A 20261-nucleotide genomic window follows, 5' to 3' on the forward strand; every position below is an offset into this window, starting at 1 on the left:
AGTTAAACAGGCGGCTTCCCGACTCTTGCCTTTTCTCTTGGGCTTCTGTTGGATTGTTTGTCCCCTGCCCTTTTTGCTTCTTATGTGAGGGCCATTCCCTAAGGGTGTGTCCCAGACTCTCTTTTTCTTCTCTCTCTATACTACTTCCTTTGGTACTTTCATCTGACATCATTGGATGAAATATCATGGGTTTAGTTATCATCTTGATTCAGGTGTATCCAGATCTGTGTATCCTGCCCAAAGCTCTACTCTTATATTTCATGGGATCTTGGATCAAGATCAGAAAGGCCAACTTGTCCAATCCCCTAAAGGCCTGGGCAGTTGTGACTTGCCCAAGGTCACACAGGTAGAGACTGGTACAGATGGGATTTAAACCCAGACCTTGGGCTCTTCTCATTGAATCATGGTGCCTCCCAGCTGTCTATTGGAGCTCTTCCCTTGGACGAGCCACCGCCAGCCAAATATTCCCCAAACTAAACTCATCCTTCCCTCCTAAACCTACCCTTCTCGCCCAACTTTTCCTTTTAAAAATTCCAACACCCCCAGTCTTCTGTCGTCTTTGGTTCTCTTGCCAAAATATATTATTCCTTCTCCTCCACCCCCATGGATACCTCCCTGCTTCATGCCTCTATCCTTTCTCACCTAGGCTACCATAATAGCCTCTTATCTGATGTTCCTGCCTTCCACCTCTCCCCTCTGCCCAAGGAATCATATAGTGTATCACATCTCAGAAACTTTGAGCGGCTTCTAAATAAAGTGTGACTCCTGATCCTGGCATTCTAGGACCTCTGTAGGTCATATTATTCCCCTTCATGTAGCTCCCACCAAGCTGGGCTGCTTTCCATCCTACCCTCCCCCACCTCCCATGTTTCTGCTTATGCCATCTTCATGCTTGGATTCGATTCATTCTATTCCTCTCTGTTGGGTTTCTTGTTTTCTTTTTGGGCTCAGTAGGGATCACTTCATCTGCAAGTCTTTTATTGACCTTCCCAAGTGACAGTGACCTCTCCCAAGCTTGGACTTAGATATGATAGGTGTTGAATAAATGCTTATTTAATTGAACAAATAATTTTAATATAAAAAACAAGGCAGTATAGAGCCAGAATACCATTGGGACTTTGGAAGAGAGGGATATCTCTGTATATTGGAGGAACTCTTGGGGGCCTTCCTAGGTGTGGCACTGGAACTGGGCCTTATAGAAGAGTCAGTGTTTTTAAAGGGTAGAGATGGCTATCAGGACATATCAGGCACAAGGAATGCTGTGAGCAAAGACACAGTGTCTGGAAAGTGCAGGGTGCATCTAGTGAATGGTGTGTAGTCTACCAAATTCACTAGTGGTCTCTGGGCTGAAATTAGGAGAAAAGGGTAATTAAGTAGAAAGCCCTTCTGCTTGGTGTAGCAGATGGTGTCCTGCACTTGGAGTCTGAGAGGCAGGATATACATCCTGGTTTTGCCGATGATGAGTTGATAACTTTGGGAAGTCACTTAAGCCTTAGTTTTCTCATCTGCAAAATGGGGATAATAATACCTTCCCTGCCTACCTCGTGGGGAGGGTGTGAAGATGAAATGAGAAATTATGTGAAAGCCCTTCATTATTAAGCTCTTGTTATCTCCTCCCCTGAGAGACTTCCTGGGGCCACTGGGAGGAGGCCCCTTTTCCAAAGGGGTGGAAAGTGATGGGCCCGGGGAGGGGTTTTCAAGTATTTTCTGTTCTCTGGGGACTTGGGAATGGGCGGGGTGTCCTGTATATGCTTCTCCTGAGGAGGAATATGCCGTGCCTGGGGAGGTAGATGATGACACGATCAGGAAATACATGGATGTCCGACCTGGAGGTGAGACGCTGCTGGGGATCATAGAATGATAGATCTAGAGCTGAAAGGAACCTCAGAAGTCCCCCACCCCCTTTTATAGGTGATTAAAGTGGGGCCCAGGGAAACGAAGTGACTTGTCCAAGGCTATACAGGCAGCAAGCAGCAGAGCAGGGAATGAACCCACATTCTCTGACTCAAGAGCTAGGGCGCCTTCTCTCCTCTTCTTCTCTTCCTCCTTCCTTCTTTCCTTCCTTCTCTCCTTCCTTCCCTCCCTTTGTTCCTCCCTTCTTTCCTCTCCCCTTCCTCCTTCCCACCTTTCCTTCCTTTCTTCTCTCCTTCCTTCCCTCCTCCTCCTTTCCTTCTTGCCTCCTTCCTCTCTTTTTTCTTATCTAATTTATTATTTTAGTTTCAGTTCCAAATCCTATTTCTCACCCACCCATTGAGAAGGCAAGAAAAACAAAACCCATTATAAATATACATAGTCACAGGGGCAGCTAAATGGTGCAGTGGATAAAGCACCAACCCAGGATTCAGTAGAACCTGAGTTCAAATCCAGCCTCAGACACTTGACACTTACTAGCTGTGTGACCCTGGGTAAGTCACTTAACCCTCATTGCCCTGCAAAAAATAAAAATAAAAAAATAAATATACATAGTCATGAAAAATAAATTTCCACATTAGCCATGTTCCTTTAAAAAAAAGAGAGAAGAAAATAGGCTTTTGTCTACTCTCTAATTCCTTCAGCTCTCCATCTGGAGGTAGCTCTTGTTTCATCATGAGTTCTTTGAAACTGTGGTTAGTCATTGGGCTAATCAATTACTAAGTATTTTAAAGTTGATGATCATTACAATATTGCTGTTATTATATACATTGTGCTCTGGTTCTGCTCACTATACTCTGTATCAATTCCTATAAGTCTTTCCAAGTTTTTCTGAAAACATGCTCTTCATCATTTTTTTAAGCACAGTAGTATTCCATCACAATCATATACCACAACTTGTTCAGCCATTCCCCAATTCATGGGTACCACCCTAGATTCCAATTCTTTGTCACCACACAAAGATCTGCTGTCAATATATTTGTACATATAGGTCCTTTTCTTCTTTCTTTGATCTCTTTGGGCTATAGACCTGGGGTTTTACTGAGTCAGAGGGTATGCTGAGCTTTTTGGGTATAGTTCCAAATTGTTCTCCAGAATGGTTGGAGCACTTCAAGCTCCACCAAGAGTGCATTAGTGTACCCATTTTCCTATAGCCCCTCCAGCATTTTTCATTTTCCTTTTTTGTTAACTCAGTCAATCTGATGGGTATCAGGGGGTACCTCAGAGTTGTTTTAATTTTCATTTCTTGAATTATTAGCATTTTTTCATATGGCTATTGACAACTTTGATTTCTCCTTCTGAAAACTACCTATTCATATCCTTTGACCATTTATCAGTTGGGGAGTGGCTCTTATTCTTGTACATTTGACACAGTTTCCTATATATTTTAGTAATAATAATAATAGTTAACAAATATATAGCACTTACTATGTAGCAGACAGTACTAATTATCTGGTGGTTTCTTATCTGTGTACCTTTTAGTAGTTTGTAAGCTCTTTAGGGCAGGGCATATCCTCTAGTACCTTGAATGTAGTGTTATCATTGTTCAGTCATCCTCTCTGACCCTTTGTGGCCCCATTTGGGGTTTTCTTGGTAAAAACACTAGAGTGGTTTGCCATTTTCTTCTCCAATTCATTTTACAGATGGGGAAACTGAAGCCAACAGGGTTAAGTGACTTGCCTGTTATGTGCCTGAGGCTGGATTTGAACTTAGGTCTTCCTGAGTCCAGGCCTGTGGATCTGTGTACTGCATCACCTAGATGCCCCAGTTGGATGTACTAAGTTAGTATTTGTTAAATGAATTTGTACCAGGCCCTGAGCTAGGTGCCTAGGATAAGAAGATGAATAAAACTTGGTTCTTTCTCTCCAGTAAGTCAGTCTGTTAATAATTTTTTTCTGTTAATAATTTTTAAGCACCTCAGCCCTTTGCTAAAGGCTGAAGATACAAAGAACATGCAAAAACAGTCCCTGCCCTCAAGGAGCTTACATTGTAGAGGGGAAGACAGTGTACGTATGAATGAGTACTTAATAACTAACTTGTGTATAGTGCTTACTACATACCAGGCACTGTGCTAAGTGCTTTAATAATCAGTAAGCATTTAAGTGCCTACTAGAATGTGGAGGGCAGGGACTATTTCATAGGACCAACCATCTAGAGCTGGAGGGGACCTCAGAGACCATCTAGGGGAAGCCCTTTCACTTTATTGATGAAGAGCTGAGGTCCTTGGGGACTGAGTGATTAGCCCCATGGTCCCACACCTATTAAATGCCAGCCAGACATTGGGTAAGCAGATTGTCCAAGGTCACACAGATATTATTTGAGACAGAATTTGAACTCAACTCTTTCTGAATCTAGGTCTATTCGTCCAGGGAGATGAGATTATAAAGTGCTATCAGGGGGCAGCTAGGTGGCACAGTGGATAGAGCTCCAGCCCTGAATTCAGGAGGACCTGAGTTCAAATCCAGCCTCAGACACTTAACAATCACTAGCTGTGTGACCCTGGGCAAATCACTTAACCCCAATTGCCTCACCAAAAAAAAAAAAAAAAAGTGCTATCAGATCAGATAGGGGATAAAGCCTTTCCAGCTTGAGGTGTGTCGAGGGGAAGGGTGGAAGCCCTTCCTACTCCTGGCCTGTCCAGGTCTGGGCCCTATGACTGGCTCCTCTCCACCTCCTTTCAGTTGCCACTGCCTTAGCTTCAAGCCCCCAGCACCGGGATGGGCTGCTGTGGTTTCTGTCCTTCGTCCCTCAACAACAACAACAATAAAAAAGCCCAACCAAACAAACAAAATAATAATCTGTCATTTGTCCCTTACATGGGCCTGTGTGGTGGCAGCTGAGTTATAGCTACCCCTGGAAGCTGGGAGGAAATGTGCTGCTGTCTATCAGTCAATAAACCAACAAGCATTTATTAAGCACCAACTGGGTGCCTAGTACTGTACTAATCACTGGGCTACAAAGAAGGCCTAAAACAGTCCCTGCCCTCAAGAAGCTTATAATCTAATACAACATGTAAATCTCTAGGTGCATAAAGACATAATGTTTGCTGGTAATTCAAAAGGGGAAGACAGCCCCCACCTCTGTTCATCGTTCAGTTGTTCTCTGTAAAGGGGGAGGGGCTCTGTAGATACCTGGGGGAGGGGAGTCAGAGGACCCAGAACTGGATTTAAGTAAGCTCATTGCCAGAGGATCCGGAGTTCCTGCCTCTGGTTTTAGGGTTACTTTCTGCTGGTGGGCCTCGCCCAGCCTGCAGGGGCCTCTTGGGAGGTATTCATATCCCTTTCTCCATTTACTCCTAAAGCAGCACCCCCCCCTTCAGCCAGTGAAAGTCGAAGTAATTTCCCTCAGCCCCAAGAACACTGGGCTGATTTTCAGGATTCAAGTCCCCCCCAGACTCCTATCCTCATCACCTCTTACTTGGCCAAGGGGAAGCAATGGCCCCTATCATTGTTTCTCTTGTCTCCCCCCTTACCCCCACTATCGTGTTTTTTCCACTCATTTGGGGGGATCAGATTGGGACTAGGGCTGATCAGGCCACTTATTGCAAGAATGTGAGGGAGTTTTGTGATTTTTTCTTCTTCTTCTTCTATTTGATACTGAAAGAAAAGATCAGCATGAAAAGAACCAGCCTACGCCTTTAAAATGTGCTTCATTTTTCTGCATTTCCACACAGGTACAAATTAAGTGAAAGCATAAATTCAGTTTAGCAGGATGGAAATATCATTTGCTCCCTTTCCCTAAGTGGTGTGTGTGTGTGTGTGTGTGTGTGTGCACTCATGTGTATGTGTGTGTGTGGGGGGGGGGTTGCAGTGTGTGAGAGTGTGTGTGTTCTGAATGTCAGGGCGCTGCTGAAGCCAGCCTGCTTCCGTATGTGAATCATTGCTCAACAAACTCCCCGTCTCATTGCACTGTGTGGTTTTCCTCCCAGGGAAGCACCAAACCCCGGAATAGACAGCCTGGCTTGCCCATATCAGAAGTTAGAGAAAAGTAGTTCTCATTTTGAGACAGAAGAGAGAGAGAGACATACACACACACAGAGAGAGAGAAAGAGCTCTTGCTGTAAGTAATTGATCATTTATTTTAAAAAAATATTCATCTAGAAATCAGAGCATCCAGTAGCCATGCAAGGGAGGCGGGGGGGGGGGGCGTTTGTTTTATTGTGGGTCACCCTGTTTCTAGCCAGTGGTTGACATTCTTGTTACCCAGGTTGGTGTGTTCTCATCAGTGGCCGGTTAGTGTTGATGTTATCCAGGTTGATCTGTTCTCAGCAGTAGCGGCCACTTTCTGTTCTTTGGTGTCCTTGGTAGATGTATCTGTTTTCTCCTTGGTAACTGGGCTCTAGAATTTATTTTCTGTTGCTTTTGAAAAGTAGTATGCTCCCTCGGATTTGGTTTTCTTCTTTGTGAGAGTGAGGGGGATTTAATACCCACCACCCTCATGGGTTAATGTGCAAACTTCCTTTGAAAGGCAATAGTTTCTTTCGGACAAGTGCTGATTTGGGGAATTTGGATTTGGTTTGGTGACTAACCAAATCAGTAGAACTAGAATGAGGAGAAATAGACTATGTAAAGGTGAAATATGAAGACTATGAAGGTAAAATAGATGGGTTGAAGAGCAGCCAACAGAACTGTTTTTTCCTCACCAGAGAGAAGCAGGGGCACTTCCTGCAGCCGTGGTCATGAAAGAACAAAGTTCTATCGGGAGAAAGGAATGGAGTGGGCTGCTGGGAGCGTGGAAAGGTCCTGCAGCTGCTCAGAAAACCAGGGCTTGGGTCAGGCTGCAATGGGTCCTCTCTCCTGCTCTGAGCTGAGGCTGAGTCAAGCAAGGCTCATGGTAGAAACATCTGGGTTGGGATCTGACACCTGATGTCACAGGCATGCCAACCATAGGGGCCAGATTTTCTGGCATGGTCCTGATGTCAGATATTTAGTTCCATTCATACAGAGGGAGGAAAGGAAGGAAGGAAAGAAGGAAGGAAGGAAGGAAGGAAGGAAGGAAGGAAGGAAGGAAGGAAGGAAGGAAGGAAGGAAGGAAGGAAGGAAGGAAGGAAGGAAGGAAGGAAGGAAGGAAAAGAATGAGAGAGGGAAGGAAGAAATAAAAGAAGAAAAGAAAAAGAAACAAAGAAGGAAGGAAAGGAAGGAAGGGAGAAAAATTAAGAATAAGAAATAAAATCCTTTGTGCGACCATTTCATTTTGTAGTGCAATCACCTAGTACAGTGCTTGGTATATAGTAAGTACTTAATCACTGCTTATTGCTTGATTGATTCAGAAAATACAGCCACTTCACTTAAAAAGTCCTGTTGGAAGCAGAATTTCAAGGTGAGAAGAGAGGCTTTTTCCCAAGAAGAAGCTCTTATTTAAAGAAGGGAACCTAATCTAAACTGATTATTACTGCAATTATTCCTAATTATAATAGTTACAAATATGATTAGAAATACTGCCCTATATATATATATATATACATATATATATATATTGTTGTAGGAAGATTGAAGATATGTCTGTGTCTGTGTGTGTAGAGAGACAGACAGACAGACAGACAGACAAAGCTTTTTTTTTGAGATCTCAAAGCACTTTCATCTAGTTCCTAATCTCTCTCAGTAAGGTGGGGACATGTAATAATAATGATCTTCTCTCTTCTTTCTCCAGAAATGCCCTTAAAAATTCCTTTTCCCATTTCAAAGGCCTCACTTTACAGACTGAAATATTTTGGTCAGTAACTTATTACCTCAGTTCGAGCATTTATATCATTCTGTCCTTTCTGCAAGGGGCCTGTTCAGGGGAAAGGGCACCAGATTTGGTAACTGAGGGCCTGCTTCCAATCACATCGTCATTTAGTATTAGTACTTAGCACACTATCTGGCATATAGTTGGTTCTTAATAAGCACTTGATTGATTGATTGATTGATGGGCTAAGGTCCATTCAGTGATAATAAAAAGTGTCCCTACTTCTCTCTGGTGGGAAAAAGATAATTCTGTCAGCTGCTCTTCAACCCATCTATTTCACCTTCATAGTCTTCTAGGCTAGCAAAAAGCTCTATAGAGATACACTGATTGCCACTCCTCATTTGCTGAGTTTATCATAGTTGTATTTCTTGTCCTCTAATCCCCAAATTCCTTTTATTCTCATCTACTTTTTTCCTCCTACTAACATCATTTAAGCTCATGGACTATATATCTGTCTCTCTTCCTTGATGTTTACCAAAGCCACATTTGATGTTTGTAAATTGACACTTTGTTTTGTGGCAGGACCCCAAGCATAAAGGGGAGCAGCCACGCCCCCTGCCAGTCGCCACCAGGAGGCTCTCTTTGCTTTCTTTCAGGTACCAGGTGTACTCCAGCACAGTCTGGGCTTTAGCTGTAGGGTGGCACTGATTGAAAAGAAGAATCCGGGGCAGCTAGGTGGTGCAGTGGATAGAGCACCAGCCCTGGATTCAGGAGGACCTGAGTTCAAATCCGGCCTCAGACACTTGACACTTACTAGCTGTGTGACCCTGGGCAAGTCACTTAACCCCAATTGCATCACCAAAAAAAAACAACAACAAAAAACCCAAACAAACAAACAAAAAGAAGAAGAAGAAGAATCCACCACCTCCAGAGTCAGAGGGCAGAATTTAAGTAAAGACAGGCTCAGGTCCAGCCACCTCAAGTTGGGCTGAGAGCACCATCTCCTCCTAACAAGACTTGCTGGTCAGGATCATCCTCTTTTTAATAGAGTGAGGTCTGGAGTGGAAAAGTGACTTGCCCAAAGTTACACAGCTAATAAGTGGCTGAGTCAGAATTGGAACCCAGATCCTCTAACCTCAATTGCAAGACTCCTTCCCCTCTACTCTGCTGTGACTTCATGCTGCCCAAGTCAAAGGAGCCACAAAGAGGGAGGGAAGGAATTAGCATTTAGTGCCTTCCAAATACTAGGTACTTTGCTGGGCACTTTGTGTGTGTGTGTGTGAGGCAATTGGGGTTAAGTGACTTGCCCAGGGTCACACAGCTAGTGAGTATGAAGTGTCTGAGGTCGGATTTGAATTCAGGTCCTCCTGACTCCAGGGCCAGTGCTCTATCCACTGCACCACCTAGCTGCCCCTCGGGCATATTTTACAAATATCTCCTTTGAGTGGCTGCCACTCTGATAATTGAAGGGGGAAAAACATTCTGCAACAAATGGTCAACAAAAGTTCTTACCTTCCTTTTTATTTTTAAAAAATATACGTTTAGGGGGCAGCTAGGTGGTGCAGTGTATAGAGCACTGACCCTGGATTCAGGAGGACCTAGCCTCAGACACTTGACACTTACTAGCTGTGTGACCCTGGGCAAGTCACTTAACTCCCATTGCCTCAATGTTTTAAAATATATGTTTAAAATTTATTTTAAAAGTATTTTATTTTTTCTAATTACATGTAAAAACAATTTTAAACATTTAAAAAATATTTTGAATTCTAAATTCTCTCCTTCCCTCCCCTCTTGCTGAGACAGCAAACAATTTGATATAGGTAAAGTAAATTTTTATTGATTTTTTTTTTACATCATCGAACTTTCTCCCACTATCTTTTCCTTTTCCTCCCCCACCATGAAAAAAACATCAATAAAACAGATAAAGACATTGAAAAAGTCTGAGAATATATGCAATGCACTTCTGGACCTCCCATTTTTGCAAAGGAGTGAGTTGGGGGGATTGTCTTCTCATATTTCTCCTTTGGGCCCTGCTTTTTTTTTTTTTTAATAAAAGATCTAAACGTTTTTTAAAGGTCTAAAATATTTTTGGAAGGGGTCGGAATTTGAAGTAAACTTGACCACGTGCCCCTTTTTGTTTTTCAGTGTGACATTTACAGGCCAGGGCTCTAAAGCAGACATCACCCATCCCTCCTCATTCATTTAAAAAATAATAATAGGGGGCAGCTAGGTGGTGCAGTGGAGAAAGCACCGGCCAGGGATTCAGGAGGACCTGAGTTCAAAGCCAGCCTCAGACACTTGACACTTACTAGCTGTGTGACCCTGGGCAAATCACTTAACCCCCATTGCTCCACAAAAAAAGAAAAAAAGAATAATAAACATTTTTATTTATAGTTTTGACTTCTAAATTTTTATCCTTCTCTCCCTTCCCCACTCCCTGTGGCCATAAGCAATCAGATATAGGCTGTATATCCTCATTCATTTTTGTGGAATGCCATCGGGATGGGCATGGCATCTCCCCAGCCCACGTGGTTGGAATAGGAGAAAAGGGCTGTCACTGGGCTGACTACCTCACCTGCAGTGTGCTGATGGAGGAGCCAGGAACAGCGGCTGTCACCATGGGGAGCCGGGTACATCATCTGGGCAGCCATTCTGCAGTGACACGGTTATTTTTGTCTCTCAAACCAGAAAGCAGGTGACGTGGCAGGGCCTGCACTTTCTGTACCTTTTAAGTGCAGCTCCCGAGGACTGTGCGAGGACATGTAATGACAGGGTACTGCCAGAGCACAGCTTGTGAAAGCCTCCCTCCCCTTTAGAATGATTCTAAGCTAGCATTTGAAATACAATGCGCTGATATAGTGCAAGGAATACTAACTCTCCAGTCAGTGGGCCTGGGCTCCAATCCTGCCCCTGGCAGCGACTGTTTGTGCCATTCTAAAAAGCAAGTCACTGCCCTGTGACTCAGTTTCCCCATCTGTAAAATGAGGAGGTTGGAGCTGACGCCCTTCCAAGGTCCCTTCCAGGTTTAAATCCATGATGTCCTATATGAATAGATGGCTCTGCGATCCTTTCCAGCTATCAGTCATCGGTGATTTTCCTAAGTTTCACGCCGTTAAAGTATAAGCCAGGCCATCGCTGGTCCCATATACCACGTGCCCACTAAGTCCAGAGGTTTTCTTTCATGAACTGCCAGGTGTCCTAGCAAAAATACCTAAAACCTGTGGGTGTAAAAAAAATAAAATAAAAACACCAGAAAATGTCAGGAATGCAAAAACAAAACAAACAAAAAAATAATCATCTGCATTCACCCGTTCATCTTAATCCAATAACAATTAGAGAACCCGAGAGAGCTAGGGCTGAAATTCCATAGGGCCTTTGATCCTCAAGAACTGGGGGAATCCCATGGCATGTGATTTATTTGCCTTTCACGTGGAGATGGCATCGGCAGTTGTTCTGAATTCTGCTGCCTTCTTGACTGAGGAGATGCTAATTGTTGATAATCTAAGCGCTACCAAAAAAAAAAAAATCAGTATGTAGTGTGTTCATTCTCCCCCCACCCCCACTTCCTGTGCACTTATCACTAATGGAAATAATACAGTCCAATTCAGAAGTTCTGGATCACATACCTGGAGCTAGTGGGGACCTGAGAGTCATCTAGCAAACCCTCTTCAGTTTGCGGAAGAGGAAACCAAGGCCCTAAAAGGTAGTAAGGAGCAAAGCCAAAATTCGAACTCAGGCCCTCTGACTCTAAAGCCAGCATTCATTCTTTCCACTGATGCCTCTGGGGTTGCCACCCTGAGAGAATAGAATCCTCCCCTGGAGCAGGAAAGGAGCCCCCAGGCTTGGTGTAATCTTTCTTATGTTTTTATAACCACACGTATATTGTGATAATGGAATCCTGCCCTTTGCCAAGTTTGAGATTTATCTCAGTTAATAAATTGGCCCCTGTTTCCTTATGCTCAGCCAGAATCACCAGACTCCTGTTGAGGAGCCTGCTGTTTAAGTACAGTGTTAGATGAACCCCCCTCCTCCTCTCCCCCCCCCAAGGAATGTCAGAAAGCACAAAATCTCTTTTGTAAAATGGAGAAGTTTGTTAGACAAATTGTGAGTAATGAACAGAGATACTAGTCCAGGCATTCTCAGCTATTTTTGTGTCCTGGACCCAGGTCGGTGAAGCCTATGGTCTCCCTCCGTGAAGAAAGAAAGGTTTTTTGTTTGATTTATTATTTATTTTTAAACATTCTTTTCTTTAAAATTTTTGAGTTCCAAATTCTCTCCCTCCCTCCTACACACTAAGAAGGCAAGCAAAATGATATCAGTTAATTATACATGTGAAATCATGCAAAAACATTTCCATATTAGCCATGTTACACCCTCAGAAAAGGCGAAAAAAGAAAGTGAAAAAAATGTATCCAGAGTTCATCAGTTCTCAGTTTTCAGTATGAGTCCTTCCAAATTGTCCTGGATCATTGTATTGATAAGAGTAGCCAAGTCTTTCACAGTTGATCATAATAACAACATTGCAGTTGCTGTGCACAATAATCTCCAGGTTCTTCTCAATTCACTTTGTATCAGTTCATATGAGTCTTGCCATGTTTTCACTGAAACCATTCTGCTAGTTATTTCTTCTATCACAATCATATACCACAACTTGTTCAGCCATTCCCCAAATGATGGAAATCCCCTCAATTTCAAATTCTTTGGCACCACTAAAAGAGTTGTTTGAAAACACTTTTGTATATGTAGGTCCTTTTCCTTTTTCTTTGATGTCTTTGGGATACAGACCTAGTTGTGGTATTGCTGGGGGGAAAAAGGTTTCATAGCCCTTTGGGCCTAGTTCTAAATTGTTCTCCAAAATTGTTTGAACAGTTCACAACTCCACCAACAGTTCATTAGTGTGCCTATTTTTGCCTCATCTCTTCCAGAATTTGTCATTTCTGGTAGGTGTAGAGTGGTACCCCAGAGTTGATTTAATTTACATTCTCATTGGAATTGATTCAAAGAGTATATACACACATATACACACTTAGTTGGGTATAGAAATCTATCTTACTCAACAAGGAAATAAGAGGGGAAGTAGATAAGAGATATGGGGAGGAGAGGATGATAAAAGGGAGTGCAGGTTAAGGGAGGCAGTGGTCAGAAGCAAAACAGTTTTGAGAAGGGACAGGATAAAAAGAGAGAAGGATAAACAGAAGAAAGTAGGTTGAGGGAAATATATAGTAATTATAACTGTGAATGTGAATGAGATGAGCTCACCTCTAAAACAGAATTGATCAGAAGTCAGAATCGAACATTACATTGTTTACAAGAGACACATCTGAAGAAAGACATACATAGTTAAAATTAAGGGCTGAAGAAGAATCTAATATACTTCAGCTGAACTAAAAAAGGCAGGGGCAGCAATCATGCTCTCAGACAAAGCAATAGCAAAAATAGACATAATTAAAAGATACTTAGGGAAACATTTTGCTAAAAGGTACCATAGTCAATGAAGTAATATAAAAATTTTACATCAAATTTCTCTGATAGAGGCTTCATTTCTCAAATATATAGGGAACCAAGTCAAACTTACAAAAATAAGTCATTCCCTAACTGATAAATGGTCAAAAGATATGAACAGGCAGTTTTTAGCAGAAGAAATCAAAGTTATTTCTAGTCATATAAAAATGTTTTAATTCACTATTTTTTTTTGATGGGGCAATGAGGGTTAAGTGACTTGCCCAGGGTCACAGAGCTAGTAAGTGTCAAATGTCTGAGTCTAGATTTGAACTCAGGTCCTCCTGAATCCAGAGCCAGTGCTTTATCAACTGTGCCCCCTAGCTGCCCTCATGGCATTCCTTTTTTGGGCCTTTCCACAGGCTGCCTGTTAGGCCTGGAATGCCATCCTTATCCTCAGTCTCCTTCAGCGTGCCATTTAAACACCACCTTCTGAATTAGGCTGATCTGTATTTCTTCCCACCTTTCCAACTGCTGCTGCCTTCCTTCTGCGAATTACCTCATATTAAATTGTATGTGTGTGTAAACGTGTAAGTATATATCTGTGTGTGTGTGTGTGTGTCCTATGATAGAGTGTAAGCTACTTGAGGGCAGGAACCGTTTGGTTTTTGGCTTTGTATCCTCAGAACCTAGCACAGTGCCTGGCACATAGTAGGTGTTTAATGAATGCCTGTTGATTGATTTGAAAGTAATTGCTTTCATGTCATGTAACAGAGAAGGAAAATGCAATTTACTAGAATTTTCAAGTCAGAATATTTTTTAAGTCCTGTCACTTAAACGGGAAGAAACGACTTCCTTTTTTTCGAGCACTACGGTGGGGGGAAATTGGTAGCTTTTAGAATGAGAGTGTTGGCATTGTTCCCCAGCCCTCAGTCCCTGGGTTGGGAGAGGATGGAGAAGGGGCAGGCCACGGTGGCTGATGGGGGCGTAGTTTAAGAGAGAACGTGGAAATGGCTTCCTGCTTTCACAGACTTCCAAAATTGTGCAGTCCTATAGCAATGGCGGACAGTTGGACACCTTAAGAGGTGGGTGTGAGGAATGTGGAAAGAGGCAAGTGGAGTGTTGAAGTAGGAGCGTAGAGTTAGAACTGGAGAGGGCCCCAGAGGTCATCTCATGCAATGTCCTCATTGGAGAATTGAGGAAACTAAAGCCCAGGGTGGTGAGGCCACTGGTCCAGGTCACATAGATATTATCATTACTATTTTACAGTTGAGGAAACTGAGGCTTAGAAAGTGTACGTGACATGGGATCATAGCTCTAGATGGCCGGGGCAGGGGGGGGGCATCTCTTCTAACCCCCTCATTTTACACTGGAGGAAACTGAGGCCCAGGGAGGTGGTCACTTGTCACACAGGTAATAGGTAGGTTTTGAACCCATGTCCTTTTACTCTTAATGCCCTTTTTTGTTTTGTTTTGTTTTGTTTTTGGTGGGGCAATGAGGGGTAATGGTCACATAGCTAGTAAGTGTCAAGTGTTTGAGGCTGGATTTGAATTTAGGTCCTCCTGAATCCAGGGTCGGTGTTTTATCCACTGTGCCACCTAGCTGCCCCCTTAATGCCCTTTTTACAGTACTATGCCCCCCTCTACTTTTTAAGGGAAATTTATAATTAATGGGCATTCTCAATGTGTATTTTAATAGAATATTATTTCTATTGCATGAAAAGTCTAAGAACATAGTTTTGTTTGTTTTTTCAAGAAAATTTATCAATTAGTTTTGATAAATACATTATTTCAACATCACGGAATTTGGAGCTGGATGGGAGCTTAGAGAATGACATCATTTTACCTAAATTGAAACTGAGGCCTAGGGATCAAGTAGCAAGAACCAAGATCTGGACCCTGCGATCTTTCCACTGAGCCTCATTTCGGGCTTGGAGGTGACATCCCCAGGCCTCTGGACAGGGCCATCTGTTATGGGAAAAGGGCCTGGCCCTCACTGAAGCTGAGATTTTCCCTATTCACAAATTCCTCCACTGGTCATATCAAAGGGCTCTCTGTGGGCAGGTGAAAAATTAGGGAGGGGATGTGATGAAGCTGAGACCCAGGAAGGTGTGTCTGCCTTCTAGAGAATGTTCATGAAACCACAGACGGAAATCCATTTGAACTCTGCTCTAATGTGGGGCCTACAGGAGAGAGGAGGCGACATTTCAGTGGTTACGGTGCGAGCACAGTGCTCATTAAGAGTCTTCCTAACGCGGTTATTGCTCCTTGGTATCTGTGCCTCATCTGACTCCGAGGGGTGTTGTCCTATTAAACGAGCGCAGGACTCACCCCGTAGGACCAGAACTGGGCAGCACTCAAATCTTCACCCTACCTCATCTATCTCTTCTGTGAGACAGGCAAGTCACCTTTTAAGTTTTTTCTTGCTTTGGGAGGGGGATAACTTAATTTTTCTTTCCTGTTAATGGTAGAATATAGTTAATATCATACAGTTAGTAGTATAGTTAGAAGATCCTGGGCTGAGAATTGAAAGGGACCTTAGATACCCTCTCTTTTTATAGGTAAGGAGATGGAGGCTCAATCATTTAGCAAACTTACTGTGTATATTATACTAGAGATTCCTCTTCAGGGATGGGTTCAGCTAGACGCCTCCTCCCTCAACTCTCAACTTCTATACTTGTGCTCATTCATTAAGTGCCTGCTGTATGCCAGATACCAAGAAAAAAAGGAAATAAATCACTTTTGCCCTCAAAGATATCAAGTGATTTGCTCAGGATTAGGCGGGTAATAGATATCACAGGCAAGTTTTAGGTTCACGTTCTTTGATTCTGAATCAAGTACGCCTTTAACGAGTTGGAATATTTTTGTTTTGTTTTGTTTTGTTTTGTTTTGTTTTGAGTGAGGCAATTGGGGTTAAGTGACTTGCCCAGGGTCACACAGCTAGTAAGTGTTAAGTGTCTGAGACCAGATTTGAACTCAGGTCCTCCTGATTCCAGGGCCGGTGCTTTATCCACTGCGCCACCTAGCCGCCCCAGGAATATTTTTTAATAGTGTAAAAATATTCAGTGTTCAGTGTGGTGATTATAAAATAAAACTCAGTTCAATTCAAGTTGTGCTGTGTGGAAAGGACGGAGCTGGGCACTGGGCAGAGGAAGAAAAAAATGGAGGTGTTGTCTACTGTCAGGGAGCTTACATTTCTACGGCAATTGAAAAAAGAATGCAGGCTTTTCTTTTTTTTTTTGCTGTATATTTTAATAAGTTGCCAAGGAACAAAAATTCTCACCAGTCAGCAACAGAAAAGCCGTTTTCTACATGATGAGGTGTGAGTCATCCCTTGGTGATTGAAACTAATACAAGGGGAAGTTTCAGTGTTAGAAGACCCGGGTTCAAGTTGACCTTGGACAAGTCTCTTAACGTCTGTGGATCTCAGCATCCTCCTCTGTAAAAGGAGCAGATTCTTTCTGGCTCTATGCCTAACAATCCTCTGATCCTCTCTGACCCTCAGCTTCTTCATCTGTAAAATGAAGAGTTGGAAGAGATGTCTTCCAAGGTCCCTTCCGCTCAGGATGGTCCTGTAATGGGTGGGTAGCAAAGGGGTTAGCCTTGGCTTTTTAAAAAAGACCCAGTGAGAGTGCTGGAAGAAAACCCAGCCTTAGGGAGTAGCTGATGCGTGGGTCACACTGTGGCCATGGATTTAATTTCTGCAAAGAGGAGGTCTGCACTTTCTGGGGGAACGCAGAGGGAGGAAATGCAAGAAATGTTTCAGCTTGTCTCTGGTGGGGATGTCCCACTATGGAAAATTTCATCCCTCCTGGGATTTCCTCCCTCAGGCGCCCCAAGGGACACCTGGCGGGGGTTGCCAACTTTATATCTGCCCTTTCTAGCCTGCTAGAGGAGGTGGTGGATGCCTAACCCACGACTTCTCTTTTCCAAGAACGCTGAGAATTGACCTATTATTCTGTGTGGTCTCCCAGAGGGCTGCTAGATCTGCCCCCCCACCCCACCCCATTTACAGTTCTGGGACAGTTGGGGAAGTGGAATCTGACATCGCAATTTCATGTTCCTTTTTTGGAGTGTTTGGAAGAGCTGTAAAAATACCAGAGGGAAACTTAGTTCTCTGTGTGTGTGTGTGTGTGTGTGTGTGTGTGTGTGTATCCGAGTATGCATATGCATGTGTGGGAGATTTAGGGTATAGTTTGGGATTCTCCCAGAGGGCATTGGGCTTTTGCCAAGGGGGTGGCAACCGAACCAACAATTTCTCTACTTTTCCTTTGAGGCCTGGAGGAAGGAGAAGGGACACTTCTGAAGCTCCTGCCTTGGGCAGCTAGCTGCTCAAGCCAGTCCTTTGGCTAATCAGCCCCACCTGATTCAGGTGCCGCGGTGAAGACCAGAGAAGCAGTAAAGGGTGAACAGGAGAGGAGGCGGCTGGCTAGCTTTGATATGTCTAATTCCAGCCTCATTAACCCTGCATCTAAACAGCCTGTGGACTCCATCCATCTCCCCATTTCAAAGCCTGCTGCTGCTGACACAGTTTACAGCAGAGGCACTTTGAAAGTCCCAGAAAGCACAGAATGCTGACCTTTATTGGGTTTGTATAAGAATGGCTAATAAGGAAAGGGTGACTTGAGGAAATGAGGAGGAAGGATGAGCTGATGCCTGACTCTGGAGGTTTGAGGACTTATAATGTTGGGACCAGTTCTGTATCCTCGGCATGACTGTGTAAAGTAAGGAAGTTTTGAATTGACACCCCAGAACTCACACTGCCACATGAGTGTTAATTACCCTTTTAAGTAAGTATCAGGAGAGCCTATGTGGTGATTCCCACAATGCAATGCTGCCATTGCTCAGAATAGTTTTGGGAAGATTTGTGCTTTGGGGGTCTGAGGGCATGGGTTCAAATCCTGACTTTGCCCCTTTCTACTTGTGTGACCTTGGAAAAGTCACAACCTTGCTGGCCTTAGTTTTCTCAGTTGTAAAACAAAGGGTTGGATTAGATAATCTCTAAGGTCCTTCTCTTTTTCTTTTTCTTTTTTTTAAGTTAGGCAATTGGGGTTAAGTGACTTGCCCAGGGTCACACAGCTAGTAAGTGTTAAGTGTCTGAGGCCATATTTGAACTCAGGTACTCCTGACTCCAGGGCCGGTGCTCTATCCACTGCCCCACCTAGCTGCCCCCTCTAAGGTCCTTCTGATTCTAAATCTATCATCTTCCCTAGGATTTGCCTTCTAGGCTAGTTTATATTGACAATAGGAAGGGACTTTAGGTACCATCTAGCCTCATTACAAGTAAGGACACTGAGGCACAGGAATATCGACTCCTCTGAAGTCACAGGATTGGAACCCAGCTCCCACAACTCCAGAGCCAGAGCCCTGTCACTGTACACTTCTGAGAACCAAACTTCTTTCTTTATAGCTAGACCATCTCGGCTTTGTGGTTTTATTTTCCACCAAAAATGGTAGGACACCAAATATTCCCCCACCTGATTCACCAGACTTGGCATCAACTTGCTTCTGAGTGATGCCAGAGACAGCACTCAGGCCCTCACAGGAAGAAGGCTTGCCTCTGTGGAGAGCAGTCTAAAGAATGTGCCGGGGGGCTTTGAAGGCCATTCCCAAGTTGAGGACCCCCAAAACGTTTGGAGCAAAGGCAGCCTTGTGGGAATGGGTTCTTGGATGCCCTAGGATCTGACAGGAACAAAAGACACCTTTAAATATCGAAGTTCTCATAAATATGCACATATTTGATGGATATATCCATCTCCAGGCATCATTTCTATTCTCTTGTAATCACACAACATGAGAGAGGCAAGGTGGTGCGATAGGAAGAGCACCAGTGCTAGTTTGGGAATCCAAGGACCAGCATTCGAATCTTAAATGCTTTCCTAACCTTGATGAGATACTTCCTCCCCTTTGGGTCTCACTTTTCCCTTCTGTAAGGCAAGGTGGTTGGACCAGGTGGCCTCAGAGGTCTCTGCCAGCTGTAGAGCTAAGATCTCATTCATTTTGCTTCCTAATGTCTTGTGACCTTGGGAGAGTCATTTCTCTCTTCTGGGTCTCAGTTTTCTCATCTGCAAAATGGGACTACTGGACTCGAGGAATTCTAAAGCCCTTTCCAGCTCTAAGTTTCCATCCCATTCCAACCATAGACTCCCCAGGTATCATCCTCTTTTCTTTTCACGTCAGTAGCTTCAGCAATGGTTTGGGTCCCGCAAGAAAGGGGGTTTTGATCAACAGAAATGTGGTATAGTGGGTTTGATTCTTCCTTCTGCTGTTCACTAGTTGTGGGATTCTGTGCCCCCAAACAACATTTAGGTTGGTGATCTATATAGAGGGTTTCCCCCCCTCACCATGCTAATGATATTAAAGGGCTGGACCACCATGTAAAATGCCCCAATTGGAGGAGCTACCCCAAGAGAAAATCTTAAACTCGCCACTCTGCAACATCTGTCTGTCTCTGAAGCTAAACCAAGAAGAGTGGAGTGTACAGTCTTCCTTAGACAGGAAGGAGACATAGGAAAACTCACAAATCAAGTTAATTTCTCTCTTGGCAGCCTTTTGTGAAGAACATAGTCATTTAAAAAATATACTTTTGCTCTTTTTAAAGTCAGAAGAGTGGGGCAGCTAGATGGCGCAGTGGATAGAGCACCGGCCCTGGAGTCAGGAGTACCTGGGTTCAAATCCGGCCTCAGACACTTAACACTTACTAGCTGTGTGACCCTGGGCAAGTCACTTAACCCCAATTGCCTAAAAATAAATAAATAAATAAAGTCAGAAGAGACCATTGCCCGGTAGCAGTTTGTGTGTGTGTGTGCATGTGCATGTGTGTGTATATACAAACATAAATGTATCTAGAATCTATATCTATATAATATAACATATAATTATATATTATACATAATAGATATATAGCTAACACGTATACATATTCATTCATTTGATCTTCATAACAGCTCTGTGAGGTGGGTCCCATTATTATCCCCATTTTATAGATGAAGAAATCAAGGCTCAGAAAAGTTAAGTGACTTGTCTAGAATCTTTTGCAACTAGAAAATGTGAGAGGTGGGATTCCAGCCCTGGTATTCCTGACTCCAAGGCCAGTGCTCTAACCGCTATCCTATACTGCCTCTACTTGTGTATGTGTGTGTGGGGAGGGGGGGTTCTGTCTTGACCTGGCTGGATGTTTTGTGACTTTCTTCGGCCCCTGCACCACTTCACCCTCCTCCCCTGTATGTGCCATAGATCTCTGGG

General features: G+C 43.5%; 1 protein-coding gene across 6 annotated transcripts in view; it reads left to right on the forward strand.

Moving 5' to 3' along the window:
* SPECC1 (sperm antigen with calponin homology and coiled-coil domains 1) overlaps positions 1–20261 on the forward strand; it is a 370950-nt gene that overhangs the window by 56212 nt on the left and 294477 nt on the right. For 3 of the 6 annotated variants that reach the window (XR_006356318.1, XM_044001979.1, XM_044001984.1), the window contains exon 1: positions 5840–5970. The exons of the other annotated variants lie outside the window; for them this stretch is intronic. The gene's annotated coding sequence lies outside the window, so the exon portion shown is untranslated. Of the gene's footprint in view, positions 1–5839; positions 5971–20261 lie in introns of those variants that run through there. 6 annotated transcript variants of the gene reach the window in all.

This window comes from Dromiciops gliroides, chromosome 4 (genome assembly GCF_019393635.1).
Source record: "Dromiciops gliroides isolate mDroGli1 chromosome 4, mDroGli1.pri, whole genome shotgun sequence".
Lineage (NCBI taxonomy): Eukaryota > Metazoa > Chordata > Mammalia > Microbiotheria > Microbiotheriidae > Dromiciops > Dromiciops gliroides.